This window comes from Gymnoscopelus braueri, assembly GCF_963280865.1.
Source record: "Gymnoscopelus braueri genome assembly, chromosome: 16".
Classification (NCBI taxonomy): domain Eukaryota; kingdom Metazoa; phylum Chordata; class Actinopteri; order Myctophiformes; family Myctophidae; genus Gymnoscopelus; species Gymnoscopelus braueri.
In genome coordinates this window covers 21,292,530-21,305,330 of record NC_137616.1, presented here as the reverse complement: position 1 = coordinate 21,305,330, position 12,801 = coordinate 21,292,530, and positions in this window count along the sequence as shown.

Genomic DNA, 12,801 nt, shown 5'->3' with positions numbered 1-12,801 from the left:
AAAAAGATAGAAGCGTAGATCTTCTGCTTGTAGATCACCTTAATTAGTTCATTTTATAGCTCACGTAAAATCCTTTCGCGCATATTTTCGCCATGAAGTATAAAGGCTATAACGGAATCCAAGTAGTATTTAGTCTTGAGTAGTTAAACTCGGATACTTTTAGCAGTTGTATATGGTAAAATATGTCTCTACAGGCATTATATCAACACGTCCCCAATGCTTCATTTCTACATTAATTCCACAAGTGAATTCAAGTGATTCCTTCTCGTTATTGAGATCGAGAACAACAAGGCAATTGGTTCCCAACTAATCCAGGTATTTGAAAGTAGGCTATTCTTCACAATCCGAGTGTTCGTTCCATCTTCTGAACTGATCATCAATCCTCCGAGAGCTCATGTCGTGTGAACAGGTTGCAAAAAAAAGGAAAACTGTCCCCTCGATCATGAAGTGGTCGGTCCCCTCAGATTGAGGGGACACGTTGGAGAGATTTCAGAACCAAGGACAGCGCTCGCGTGTTGAGTTTAGAGTAGGCTACGTTACGCTTCCTTCACTAGGACTGCTTTATGTACAGTAGCCTGTTCATTCATTCACGTGGGCTACGGCTACGTGTGCCATCTCAAAAATATTTTGTGCCAGGGTTTTTTCACGCGCTATGAGCTTTAGATCTTCTATTTTTGAATTGCCAAAGTATACAATATGGTTAAAGTGGTTAAAATGATTGCGACGCTATTTTAACTAATTTTGCTGAGGACCCCCTAGCTGGTACCCCCCCCAAGGACCCCTGGGGGGTCCCCGGACCCCACTTTGAGAACCCATGCTGTAGCACACCCAGTGCTTACAACTTCTAAGAGGGGCTTGTTTCTATCACTTGGCCTTTTTGTCACAATTGCACATCAGGATTTTTTGTTGAAACGTTTTGTTTACTGTAATTTTTTCACATGTAATTTCAGCTATTTTTATTTGTTAGGTTCCAATATGTATTGTGTTTTGAGTAATGACATTTAATAATTTTGTATTTGTAATTGTATTTGTTTTTATGTGGACCCCAGGATGACTAGCTGGTTGCTATGGCACCAGCTAATGGGGATCCTTAATAAAAAATCAGAAGATGTCATCAGAACTCAGAAGATGTTTATCCCAATATTCAGGAGAAAGCAAGCATGTACCACTAATGGGAAGAGAATCTGATTATTATTCTCTATGCATGAACATGTCTGTATAAATGTCAGCGAAGCAACAGCTGGGGAGAGAGAGCGAGAGAGAGAGAGAGAGTCTGATGGGCGTGGAAATACAGCTGCTCTATACAGCATCACGCCTACAGCTCACGTGCACAGATCCTACTCCATTCATTAAATTGAGGGTGAGAAATTAAATAAAATACCAAGGGACTGGTCTGTGTTCTATCTCCATGAGCAATCTCATCGGATTTGTCAACTATAGCCTAGCTATGCAATATACTGTAGGCCTACAGCAACCTAATTTTAACGTGTGTTAATTCATCATTGAGATAAATCATATGGGCCAGCTGGATGCTTGCCATGCGGGACAAGTGATCACGTCATTGCTTGTCTGTGGGCGTGTTTCCTGACTGGGCCACGTGGGAGGTGAATAGGCTACTCCAGTGGTTCTCAACCAGTGGTGCAGTGACCACCAGTGGTCCTTGAGGGGGTTCCAGGTGGTCCCCAGCTAAATGATGGAGAGTTGTTAACCAAATGGACCCTTATAGATCTTTAACTCTTGAGAGCGTAAAACGAAACGGGTCCATTTGGTTTCATTTTTGTTTAACATCTGCATTACTTAACTAAATTATTGTTATTTTGATCAATGTTTGCCTGTTCTCTCCTATGTTACCACATCAACAGCATGGAGTTGTGGACAAAATTGTATCCAACGATAACTACATATTCTAAGTCTTGGGTCTGAGAGTCTAAATCTCATCAAATGGTGGTGGCTGCCTCTAATGCCGAATAAATAATGGACCTTTATATGAAAAGGGTTGCAAACCACTGGGCTACTCTGCTGCAACAATTTTCTCGCAAGGAGACAGACTCCTACTAGCACATATTAAATTACTGAATTACTTACAATAAATACAATATTTCCCTGTTTGCTTTGTATAATCTATTGCATTGTATGGGTACATTTGTGTGCATGGGTGAGGATTTTACAGTGTGAGAGAGACTCTCAGAGAATTGCGGTTTGGCCTTGATATTTTACTTTGTATAGGCTGTTGTATGTGTCTGTTTTCACAACTTAGTTGAATCCAAAAGGTCATTATTGAAAGAATGTCAGAATTAAAGTTTCAATGCATTTGTGTAAATGGAGTGGTTTTCTTTCAAAGATGTGTGAAATGTTGTGTGCCTGGTATTCATTCCCTCAGGCATTCAACTAAGATAGTAGTTTTCTTGTCCTTGGCAGACACTACAAGAGAGCTGCATGTGCAATCTGCATTAAATAATCAAATGTATGAAAAACCTTTTCACTAAAAGTCAGAAGAGCTGAATCCTGTAGAAGTGTTTGCTGTCTTAAAATGGGGGGACTATATAGTATTGACTATATATCGTTTTATTTTTAGAAACCCAGCTTTGTTGGACAGAGTTTAATATAAATGCAATGCATGTAATCCTCTGTGAATCCCCATTGTATCTCAGAGCGTGTAAAAATTCAAATGTACATTTGTACACTCCAGAGTTAAATGAACACTGAGGATTTTACTGTGCAGGAAGTCCAGTAAATGCAATAAAAAAAAGAAAGAAAATGTGATGTGTTTGTGTGACATACAAAGCAGGAGGCTTCTTCTAGTGTCATTTTCATTTCCCAGTTTGCCTCCAGTAGGCTATTCATGATGTTGTTTTGTAGGAGGCTTGTGAATTTGAAGCTGAATACAAAGTTGCCTCTAGACAGGTCTGTCATCTTTTATAGCTCATCTCCAGAGGCTTTGAGATTTTGAAACAAATGCCTCTTTATAGCTGATTGTTTGTAGTGTAGGAAATTCGTGAAAAAGGCAGAAATGGATATGCTCATACTGAATTAAAAAACTGACAGATTTCAGGTCTACCTGCCTGTTCTATTTTCAGTACTGTGCTCTAGATCTCGCTATGGGAGAGCGCCCACTGGCGTGAACTCAGAAGCATTTCTTGATACACTTCCAGACAATATCCATTGGCTGGATTCTGATTCGCCCTCCTGACCGGAGGTTCCGCCCTCCGTCCTATATAGTCATGGGGTGGATCATAACTCATCACTTCATTCCCTCTTCTCGTCTGAAAGCAGAGCGTTTCCCTCAGTTTCGCTGAAGGTTTGTTAGCTTAACTAAGTTTCAACAGGCCAGGATCGTCTTCTGTGACCGCGAGACGCTAACAAATCCAGGTGATTCTGACGTTCTACCTTAAGTGTTAAAGCATGCGGTTCTTTCCGTAATATTCCTGAGCTAGTAGCTTCAGGCTCGCTCCTAGCGTTTATTACGTGTTAGCTTTGATCGCTAACAGTTAGCTTGCTAACTCCAGCTTAGCCTAACTCGTTAGCGCGGAAAGCTAGCGCGGAAAGCTAGCGAGTGACTAACGTGCGATAGCTGTTAGGCTAGCTCACACTGTAGCTAGGTTAGCCTGAGGCTAATCTTGACTCCACGTGTTGCGGCCTGCTAGCTACCAAAGCTAGCTCGACGGGAAACTCGTGGTTGGCGGAGCCTTCCTCTGAGTTTTCCCAACAGAGTGAGTCGAGGCCCACAGCCAACCTCACTTCCCACCCACGCCTTAGTCAAAGCCCCAGAGGCCAAGCTAAGAGCTTTCTCCGAGACTTGTCGAGAGAGAAATGTGATTGGAAAACCAGTCAGATTGAAAAAGGTGCACTCGGTTTCACCGACGGAGGCCCGCTGTCTGAAATGAACATGAGCCACGAGAGGCACTGTCGAGTGAGCTTAGGCGAGTGAGTCGCCGTGCCGAGCGTTGCGAAGTCACCTTCAGTCAACGCAGCGTCCAAGTTATGTACCGATAGGGACAGAATCATAAATCATCGCCCCCTAGTCTCGGTACGAGACGTCATTTCTTCTTTTGACGGGGGGGGCGCCCCACCGCGGGGGAGTGCGGGAGGTGAACTCGAAGAAAACAAGCGCTCCTTTATATATATATATATATATATATATATATATATATATATATATATATATATATATATATATATATATATATATATTTTTAGTCACATTATAATAAGTCACATTTAGCCCACATTGAATAGGCTAGCTAGCGATATCCTGCAGTACTAACTGCACACTGCACATAATTACATTTCCCACTTTCCTGTGTCCTTGACTCATCATTGAGCTGATCCAGTGTGGTCAATTACTGGGGGGTGGGGGTAGGGGGTTGCAGCTACGTCATGGCTTTAAGGCTCACAAGACACAATAAATGAGTTGACATACACTCATATATCACTAGGAAATGTCAATCTGCCAGATGGCTTCCTGCATCATTCCAAATGAGAATCCATAGAAACTAAGCAAACATCTGTAAATTGTGTACATGTTGTAAGAGACCCTGTGTAAATTGTGTCCCTGTGTACACAGGGACACAATTTACACAGGGTCTCTTACAACATGTATTGGCTTTAGCAAAGACAAATCCATTAATTGTATAAAATCGCATTTTGATGGCTGAGAATGTTTTCAGAATACATATACTGTATGTACAGTATGAGTAAAGTAATTCATTAAATCTGACTGTATAGAAGTTAACCCATTCATTCAGAGACCCACTGTGTCTTGTGTCCGAACCTAAGCTTAATAAAAGCTCCGCCAGGCCGAAAGGCATGGCCGAGACTATGTTTTGCACCCTGTCCGTCCGTCCGTCCGTCCGTCCGTCTGTCTGTGAGCAGCTAATCTCCGGTTACTGTTGGCCCGGTCGCTGCGAAACACTCCCTGGATGCCAAAGCTGAACTTCTGCCCCGAATTTTTCAGATTGGCCTGTTAAAGCGCCACCAGGAGGCAGAATTTTGCAAAACAATTTTTTTACTATTACTCCTACAGATTTTGTCCAAGCACGGATCTGTCCGATTTTCCATATTCCATCCTGATTGGCTAAGATTGGCTTCCAAAGTTTGCAGGATTGGTTCGTTTTGAACAAAACGCCTCAAATCATGAACGCAGCATGCGATTTCCGTGAATTTTTGCACATACATTCCCACTAGGCCAAGGAAGAAATGCCACTTGAAAACTTTCAAATCAGCCTCATGGTGGCGCTATAACAGGCGGATTTGCGTTTTTACCTATGACTGCGCTGGTCTGCGTGAAACTTAGAACACACTCCCTAGAGGCCCAGGAAAAACCTTTGCCCTGCATTTTTCACATCTGCCTTTTAGAACACCACCAGGAGGCTGACTTTTGTAAAACACATTCTTTGCTATTACTCCCTAGGATTCAGTCCAAAAATCACGCAAATCGGTACACAGTATCTCTATAGTCATGTGATCAAAACGGATGTGTCTGATATGTACATCCTATTAGGCTAACATTGGCTCCCAAAGTTTGCAGAATAGGTCCGTTTTGAACAAAATGCCTCAAATCATGAGAAATCACAGTGAAATTCACTGTGAAATTTTGCACGCACATTTCCACTAGGCCGAGGAAGAAATGCCAACCTTTTCACATTGGCCTGTTAAAGCGCCAACAGCAGGTCTAATTTAGCAAAACACATTTTTGGAACAAAATGCTTCAAATCATGCACACAGCGTCCGATTGCCATGACAGGCCCAAGAAGAAATGGCACCCTTTTCACATTGGCCTATTATAGCGCCACCAGGAGGCCACAATAACCTACCTGACCTGGCTAGTTTTTTTTAGTAAGATAAGATACAATAAGACCTTTATTGATCCCGCGGGGGAAATTCAGCCACCAAAGACAGTACAGCAGTTAAGTTAAGAACAAGTTACAGGGCAAGGAGAAAAAAGGTACAGTAGATACAGCATGATGGGGAGACATCATATTCAAGGCAACAAATATTTACACCAAAGGAAAGAAAATATATATGGGACTAATGGGATGAATCTATCGGCTGTTGCTATGACACCTGAATTCCCCCTGGGGATCAATAAAGGTTGATCCTATATGTCATGTTATGTTGTTTCACTCTATTTTGACATTCCCTTCAATCACTCAGTGGGGATGATATGTAATAATGAGTTCATGGAGAGTGAATAAAACAGTAGTGTGAGAGGACTATTTAATCGATTTGAGGAGTAGATATTCACATACAGTATAAGAGTATACTGTATACCCCTTTCAAGGACAGTGGTGCTCAGCAGTGAGAGATGCAACCTACCTGATTTGTATGAATAGTATGATGTTTGTATTGTTTATTAATCCTGCTCATGCAATGCAAAATAGACTCACTGGAGATGTTCATATAGTTTATTATAAGCCTGCAGCATACTCCGACCGAAGTTTGAACTTTGTTCGGACAGGGTAGGCAATAAGAACAAAATGACGTATTTACCGTAAATTTCGGACTATAAGCCGCGACTTTTTGCCGAACTTGGACGCTGCGTTGACTGAAGGTGACTTCGCAACGCTCGGCACTTTCCTGTGTCCTTGACTCATCATTGAGCTGATCCAGTGTGGTCAATTACTGGGGGGTGGGGGTAGGGGGTTGCAGCTACGTCATGGCTTTAAGGCTCACAAGACACAATAAATGAGTTGACATACACTCATATATCACTAGGAAATGTCAATCTGCCAGATGGCTTCCTGCATCATTCCAAATGAGAATCCATAGAAACTAAGCAAACATCTGTAAATTGTGTACATGTTGTAAGAGACCCTGTGTAAATTGTGTCCCTGTGTACACAGGGACACAATTTACACAGGGTCTCTTACAACATGTATTGGCTTTAGCAAAGACAAATCCATTAATTGTATAAAATCGCATTTTGATGGCTGAGAATGTTTTCAGAATACATATACTGTATGTACAGTATGAGTAAAGTAATTCATTAAATCTGACTGTATAGAAGTTAACCCATTCATTCAGAGACCCACTGTGTCTTGTGTCCGAACCTAAGCTTAATAAAAGCTCCGCCAGGCCGAAAGGCATGGCCGAGACTATGTTTTGCACCCTGTCCGTCCGTCCGTCCGTCCGTCCGTCCGTCTGTCTGTGAGCAGCTAATCTCCGGTTACTGTTGGCCCGGTCGCTGCGAAACACTCCCTGGATGCCAAAGCTGAACTTCTGCCCCGAATTTTTCAGATTGGCCTGTTAAAGCGCCACCAGGAGGCAGAATTTTGCAAAACAATTTTTTTACTATTACTCCTACAGATTTTGTCCAAGCACGGATCTGTCCGATTTTCCATATTCCATCCTGATTGGCTAAGATTGGCTTCCAAAGTTTGCAGGATTGGTTCGTTTTGAACAAAACGCCTCAAATCATGAACGCAGCATGCGATTTCCGTGAATTTTTGCACATACATTCCCACTAGGCCAAGGAAGAAATGCCACTTGAAAACTTTCAAATCAGCCTCATGGTGGCGCTATAACAGGCGGATTTGCGTTTTTACCTATGACTGCGCTGGTCTGCGTGAAACTTAGAACACACTCCCTAGAGGCCCAGGAAAAACCTTTGCCCTGCATTTTTCACATCTGCCTTTTAGAACACCACCAGGAGGCTGACTTTTGTAAAACACATTCTTTGCTATTACTCCCTAGGATTCAGTCCAAAAATCACGCAAATCGGTACACAGTATCTCTATAGTCATGTGATCAAAACGGATGTGTCTGATATGTACATCCTATTAGGCTAACATTGGCTCCCAAAGTTTGCAGAATAGGTCCGTTTTGAACAAAATGCCTCAAATCATGAGAAATCACAGTGAAATTCACTGTGAAATTTTGCACGCACATTTCCACTAGGCCGAGGAAGAAATGCCAACCTTTTCACATTGGCCTGTTAAAGCGCCAACAGCAGGTCTAATTTAGCAAAACACATTTTTGGAACAAAATGCTTCAAATCATGCACACAGCGTCCGATTGCCATGACAGGCCCAAGAAGAAATGGCACCCTTTTCACATTGGCCTATTATAGCGCCACCAGGAGGCCACAATAACCTACCTGACCTGGCTAGTTTTTTTTAGTAAGATAAGATACAATAAGACCTTTATTGATCCCGCGGGGGAAATTCAGCCACCAAAGACAGTACAGCAGTTAAGTTAAGAACAAGTTACAGGGCAAGGAGAAAAAAGGTACAGTAGATACAGCATGATGGGGAGACATCATATTCAAGGCAACAAATATTTACACCAAAGGAAAGAAAATATATATGGGACTAATGGGATGAATCTATCGGCTGTTGCTATGACACCTGAATTCCCCCTGGGGATCAATAAAGGTTGATCCTATATGTCATGTTATGTTGTTTCACTCTATTTTGACATTCCCTTCAATCACTCAGTGGGGATGATATGTAATAATGAGTTCATGGAGAGTGAATAAAACAGTAGTGTGAGAGGACTATTTAATCGATTTGAGGAGTAGATATTCACATACAGTATAAGAGTATACTGTATACCCCTTTCAAGGACAGTGGTGCTCAGCAGTGAGAGATGCAACCTACCTGATTTGTATGAATAGTATGATGTTTGTATTGTTTATTAATCCTGCTCATGCAATGCAAAATAGACTCACTGGAGATGTTCATATAGTTTATTATAAGCCTGCAGCATACTCCGACCGAAGTTTGAACTTTGTTCGGACAGGGTAGGCAATAAGAACAAAATGACGTATTTACCGTAAATTTCGGACTATAAGCCGCGACTTTTTGCCGAACTTGGACGCTGCGTTGACTGAAGGTGACTTAGCAACGCTCGGCACTTTCCTGTGTCCTTGACTCATCATTGAGCTGATCCAGTGTGGTCAATTACTGGGGGGTGGGGGTAGGGGGTTGCAGCTACGTCATGGCTTTAAGGCTCACAAGACACAATAAATGAGTTGACATACACTCATATATCACTAGGAAATGTCAATCTGCCAGATGGCTTCCTGCATCATTCCAAATGAGAATCCATAGAAACTAAGCAAACATCTGTAAATTGTGTACATGTTGTAAGAGACCCTGTGTAAATTGTGTCCCTGTGTACACAGGGACACAATTTACACAGGGTCTCTTACAACATGTATTGGCTTTAGCAAAGACAAATCCATTAATTGTATAAAATCGCATTTTGATGGCTGAGAATGTTTTCAGAATACATATACTGTATGTACAGTATGAGTAAAGTAATTCATTAAATCTGACTGTATAGAAGTTAACCCATTCATTCAGAGACCCACTGTGTCTTGTGTCCGAACCTAAGCTTAATAAAAGCTCCGCCAGGCCGAAAGGCATGGCCGAGACTATGTTTTGCACCCTGTCCGTCCGTCCGTCCGTCCGTCCGTCCGTCCGTCTGTCTGTGAGCAGCTAATCTCCGGTTACTGTTGGCCCGGTCGCTGCGAAACACTCCCTGGATGCCAAAGCTGAACTTCTGCCCCGAATTTTTCAGATTGGCCTGTTAAAGCGCCACCAGGAGGCAGAATTTTGCAAAACAATTTTTTTACTATTACTCCTACAGATTTTGTCCAAGCACGGATCTGTCCGATTTTCCATATTCCATCCTGATTGGCTAAGATTGGCTTCCAAAGTTTGCAGGATTGGTTCGTTTTGAACAAAACGCCTCAAATCATGAACGCAGCATGCGATTTCCGTGAATTTTTGCACATACATTCCCACTAGGCCAAGGAAGAAATGCCACTTGAAAACTTTCAAATCAGCCTCATGGTGGCGCTATAACAGGCGGATTTGCGTTTTTACCTATGACTGCGCTGGTCTGCGTGAAACTTAGAACACACTCCCTAGAGGCCCAGGAAAAACCTTTGCCCTGCATTTTTCACATCTGCCTTTTAGAACACCACCAGGAGGCTGACTTTTGTAAAACACATTCTTTGCTATTACTCCCTAGGATTCAGTCCAAAAATCACGCAAATCGGTACACAGTATCTCTATAGTCATGTGATCAAAACGGATGTGTCTGATATGTACATCCTATTAGGCTAACATTGGCTCCCAAAGTTTGCAGAATAGGTCCGTTTTGAACAAAATGCCTCAAATCATGAGAAATCACAGTGAAATTCACTGTGAAATTTTGCACGCACATTTCCACTAGGCCGAGGAAGAAATGCCAACCTTTTCACATTGGCCTGTTAAAGCGCCAACAGCAGGTCTAATTTAGCAAAACACATTTTTTGGAACAAAATGCTTCAAATCATGCACACAGCGTCCGATTGCCATGACAGGCCCAAGAAGAAATGGCACCCTTTTCACATTGGCCTATTATAGCGCCACCAGGAGGCCACAATAACCTACCTGACCTGGCTAGTTTTTTTTAGTAAGATAAGATACAATAAGACCTTTATTGATCCCGCGGGGGAAATTCAGCCACCAAAGACAGTACAGCAGTTAAGTTAAGAACAAGTTACAGGGCAAGGAGAAAAAAGGTACAGTAGATACAGCATGATGGGGAGACATCATATTCAAGGCAACAAATATTTACACCAAAGGAAAGAAAATATATATGGGACTAATGGGATGAATCTATCGGCTGTTGCTATGACACCTGAATTCCCCCTGGGGATCAATAAAGGTTGATCCTATATGTCATGTTATGTTGTTTCACTCTATTTTGACATTCCTTTCAATCACTCAGTGGGGATGATATGTAATAATGAGTTCATGGAGAGTGAATATTCACATACAGTATAAGAGTATACTGTATACCCCTTTCAAGGACAGTGGTGCTCAGCAGTGAGAGATGCAACCTACCTGATTTGTATGAATAGTATGATGTTTGTATTGTTTATTAATCCTGCTCATGCAATGCAAAATAGACTCACTGGAGATGTTCATATAGTTTATTATAAGCCTGCAGCATACTCCGACCGAAGTTTGAACTTTGTTCGGACAGGGTAGGCAATAATTATATAACGGTGCGGCTTATCTATGGATTTTTACAGCTAACGGCCACTAGGGGACCTCCTAAATCTATGGATTTTACACCCGCGGCTTATAGTCCAGTGCGGCTTATATATGTACAAATCATTAAATTTAGCTGCTGCGGCTTATATTCAGGTGCGGCTTATAGTGCGAAAATTACGGTAATAATATTTGCAGTGCATGTCAGAACAAAATTCGGATGTTCTTGCACCTTCGAGATGTTGTAACTAGTCGAAGAAAGTTCCTAGTGGTTCTGTCAGCCGTTCAAGGTGGCCGTGATATATTTAGTTTGGTTCCTGGTGAGTCTTTGTTTCGGTGAGTAGCAAAAAAATATATAATTCATTTTTACTAAATTGTAGTATAGTGCAACCGGGTCAATGAGGGAAATAAATGTACAGTCGTATAACGTTATGGAGAACTCCTAAACACTATGGACCATGGCCAGGGAAAACCATTGGATCCATCACTGGCTGTACACAGCTTCGGTGGCTCGAGTGATAGAGCGAGCCGCAGTGTTGCTAGGCAGATTCATTGATATTCATATGGGCAGATTACTGAGTGGGTGGGGTCTGGCGTTGAGTTCTGAGGCAGTATAAAACACTTTCATCCTCTCCGAACTTTCTATGGGTCGGCAAGCCCTTCCGAAGCAAAAGTTCTTGTTTGGTTCTTGTTCGGTTGGAGTATATTGCAGCCGTAAATAACTTAAATCAGGCTTAAATATACTGTATACCTAATATTTTCTGCAGTTAGTCAGTTTATTTTGTTTTTCAGTACAATTACAGTACCTACAGTATAAGTAATTCTTCTGTGGAATGTTATTTTCTTTTACTGGCTGGTATGTGTAATGTTTTGGATGTGACAGCAATGGAGTATAAGCATTACCCTTACTGTATGTGCAGGGACTGCTGTCTGTTCGTTTCAACTCTTAGCTATCATACGACAGAAAGAAAGTCATCATTGTAAAACATTAAATTACCATTCAAAGCCCTGATTGAATTTTCAAGACCAATTAACATTATGTACAACCTAAGCCAGTGACACTCGCAAAACTACGCTATTTCTGAACATTACATTTTCTTACAAAAGTGAATTTTCTGAGATGCATTGTCAGCCTCTTCTGTTGTTGTTTTAATGCCTCCATGCCTCCATGTCTGCTGGACCAAAGACACTTTATTGATGATGTTGTATGTTAATTTAATGACATCAAACCTCAGGAGATAAATTGTTATTACGTGCGTTAATGCCTAATGAACATGAGAAAACTGTGACAGCATCTTCCTATCTGTTGATGATTTGTTTATTTTTGTCCCAGAGGACTGTGAAGGGGCATCTTACCAGGAAGCTAATGATGCGTTCCTGTCTCCAAGGATTGTCCATCAGTCTGTGCATGAGCCTTCCGGTTGCCCATCATTATTCTCCTGGTAAAATGAGTGAACAGTGATGAATAGGAGGATGTGTATAGTGGGCGATTAAGCCGCATAATGCTGACCATGTACACTCAACATTACAAATGGCATTAAAAACATTGAAAACTAGTTAAAACATTCACAACAAGCACGACATCAGGGGTGGGACGCATGTCCGAACAAGGCAATAGATAGCCAAATGTGTGCTCGCGCAAAGCGGTTCGAAGACATTCGAGTTGGATACCCATAGCTTGACCAAGCCATGAAACGCCTTGGGGTGACCTGGTGTTTAGAAAGTATTGCTTAATTTGAATGAATTTCTGGCACAGTGTGTATTTTGTACAAGACTAAAGAGTACAACGATTTTAAGAGATTGGCCTTTTTTC